A 2,974-nucleotide genomic window follows, 5' to 3' on the forward strand; every position below is an offset into this window, starting at 1 on the left:
CAGTTGCAGCCAGCAGTAGGTTTGAGAGGGGACAGGGGTGTTTAACCCCCATCCCTGGCCTCATACCCCTCTGCCCCCATAGACTGTGCTGCATTCCCAGTTGGGCTTGCCCCCACAAACCCCTTTGTCAGCCAGCCCTCATTGTTCCAGCTAGGAAGCAGAGCATCGGGGCCAGCCCTGCTATATGGAGCAGACAGCCCAGCCCAGCCCAGGGCTACAAAACATGCTGGGATGCTGGGGGACTGTGATTTAACTTGAAACAGTAAGGGGCCTGGGACAGAAGTTTCATACACTGGTTTGACCCAAATGAGTTAAATCTGATACTACATTCGCTAGGTTTATCTTAAACGAGTTTCAGTTATTTTGAAGCTGGTTTATGTGCACTGAGCTTGTTTTGTTACAGGTTTAAACCAGTTTCTGATCATTTAAACTGGTGTATGTTTAATTTATGTCCCTAGCCTTGTATCAGAAAGCCCCCTTTGTACATTTCCCTTCTGGACATTGATATAACAGAAGCGCCTTCTTGCCTGCACCCTTCCCCACCATTTTGTGCATTTATTTTTCTTTCTAAGTATTGCCAGAGACCTAGAACAATCATTGCATGGGTGTGGCAAGACTCAAAGCAAGCCAGAAAGCTGAAGTGGCTTTCTGTAGGAGAAACCTAGAAACTACATCTACATATAAATTAAGCTCAGTGTCACTAAAGAAAACAAAAGAATTAAAATATCCACTTCAAAGACTGTAAATATATCCTGTGCTAACTTAACTCACTTACTGTTCCCAGTAGCCTTTGATACACACTACCTCACGTGTAGGAAAACCCTGAGATTTTCTTTTCTTAAAATTTATGTTAAAATATATTCCCTCCTCTTCCTCAACCTTTTCTGATGTTTTCTCTCCTTCTCTATTCCCTAGATAAGTATAAGTAAGCTAAGATGTAAGATAAGCTTTAACATTTTTATTTTGGTAGCAAGTTTTTGGTTTTGGATATCTACTGTTTTAAACTGTATAATTATTAGATTTGTATTGATTTTTACTGTTGTAAATTGTATTATCATCATTTTTGTATTGATTTTTATTGTTTCATATAGATATTGTATGGTTTAGACCTATGTTTGTAAGTGAACCAAAGTCATGTCAAGTTTCCATTTTACATGTCAAGCCTCCACCTTGCATCTTCTGCCTGGACATGTTGCAACTGTATGAGTCACGTACCCCTCCCATGTAAATTGGTACCTGGATGAATGAGAATGATTGGGAATGATTGAAATACAATGGTAGCAGGCCTCTACTGAATGGCCTGTAATGACTAGGCCATCACCTCACATTGATTCATCCAGGAACCACGGACCTCACCCAGGAACAGAAACAAGAACCCAGCATTTGAAAGACAAAAGACCTTGTATGCACATCTCTGCATGGAGCACACTTGCTCAGTATGCCAGGGGCTGACCCTTGCCTGAGCATGCCTCCTGTCACTAGGGTCACACAAGGTCTGCCCCTATAAAAAGGGGCAGTGAAGACAGACTCAGTGAGATGCCCTCTCCATCTGGACTAGCAGCATGCCACACCACCTATCCACCCAGAGGCCCTGCCAGAGACTCCTCTCTGGACAACATCTACTGGACCAGGACCCCTTTCCAGCCTGGGATAGGAAGATTTTACCTCCTTACCCCCTCCCACACTGTGGACTCTCTCACTGTCTCTCTCTCTTCTCCTGGACTTCAGTGAACTGGGGAAGAAGGGGAAGGGGAAGATGAGGGTGGAGGAAGCCTTGGACCACTAAACTAAGCAGCACCCACAAGTACAGCCCAGCCTAGATTGATGAGCAGAAAAAATACCCAGGTAAGGAACAGTGGCCAGGGCAATGCTGAGATTAGTGGGCCAGTGCACACATCTTCCGGAGGCCTCAAATGCCTCTACACAAATATTCATAGTATGGGAAACAAGCAGGAGGATCTTACCCTCCTGCTAGCTGACACCAACCCAGACATAATAGGGCTCACAGAAATATTGTGGGAGCTAACGCATGACTGGGTGGTGAATATCAAGGGCTATAGGCTGTATAGGAGGGACAGGACAGGGAGGAAAGGTGGGGGGGCATGGCACTCAACATGAAGGAGGAATACACATACTCATCAATTAGCAAAGAATCAGAGGAGGGGCACTCTGCAGTGCTCTGGGTTAGAATACCAGACAGTTGAGGGGAAAGATTTAACGGTGGGGGTCTACTACAGACCACCCAGCCAAGGGGATGAGCTAGACCAGGATTTCTTAAGTCAGCTCATGGAAGTAATTAGGTCAAAGGACGTGGTCATCATGGGTGACTGAAACTTTCCAGACATCTTCTGGGAAGAGCAGTCAGCCTGGTCTGACTGCTCACATAGGTTTCTAGCTGAAATGCAGGACCTCTATCTAACCCAGAAGGTGCACATCCCCACCAGAGGAGAAGCCCTGCTGGACCTGGTGCTGGCCACAGTTGATGACCTGTTGAGGGGGCTGTGGGTGCTCGACCACCTGGGCAAGAGCGATCATTGCCTGCCAGAATTCACCATCCAGCACAAGGTGGCAAAGACCTGCATCACAGCAGCAGCCCAAGACTTCAGGAAGGTGGACTTCAATGAGCCAAGAAGAATAGTCGGGGAGGCACTGAGGTCCTGAAGGGGAGGGGAGTTGGGTGTCCAAGAAGAGTGTTCTCTCCTTAAGGAGATGATCCTCCAAGCCCAAAGGGAGGTAATCCCAACATAGATCAAAGCAGGAAGAAGGGTGCAAAAGCCCCCCATGGCTCACCAAAAGTCTCTGGGAAAGTCTCCTAGCTAAAAAGGAATCATACACGCAATGGAAGGGAGGAGCCATTACCAGGGAGTACTATACTGTGGTTGCTTGGGGCTGCAGGAGGGGTGGTCAGGAAAGCCAAGGCAGAGATGGAACTGGGACTAGCTACCCAGATCAAGGACAACAGGAAGTCCTTTTT

General features: G+C 46.8%; 1 long non-coding RNA gene across 1 annotated transcript in view; it reads left to right on the top strand.

The window, feature by feature from the left end:
- Positions 1-692: 692 nt before the first annotated feature.
- Positions 693-2,974, top strand: part of LOC109311110 — a 13,059-nt gene continuing 10,777 nt past the window's right edge. Inside the window, exon 1 of the long non-coding RNA XR_002101423.1 lies at positions 693-809. This is a non-coding gene — a long non-coding RNA (uncharacterized LOC109311110). The remainder of the gene's footprint in view (positions 810-2,974) is intronic.

The sequence above is a fragment of the Crocodylus porosus genome, unplaced genomic scaffold (genome assembly GCF_001723895.1).
Source record: "Crocodylus porosus isolate Cpor-Errol unplaced genomic scaffold, CroPor_comp1, whole genome shotgun sequence".
Taxonomy (NCBI): domain Eukaryota; kingdom Metazoa; phylum Chordata; order Crocodylia; family Crocodylidae; genus Crocodylus; species Crocodylus porosus.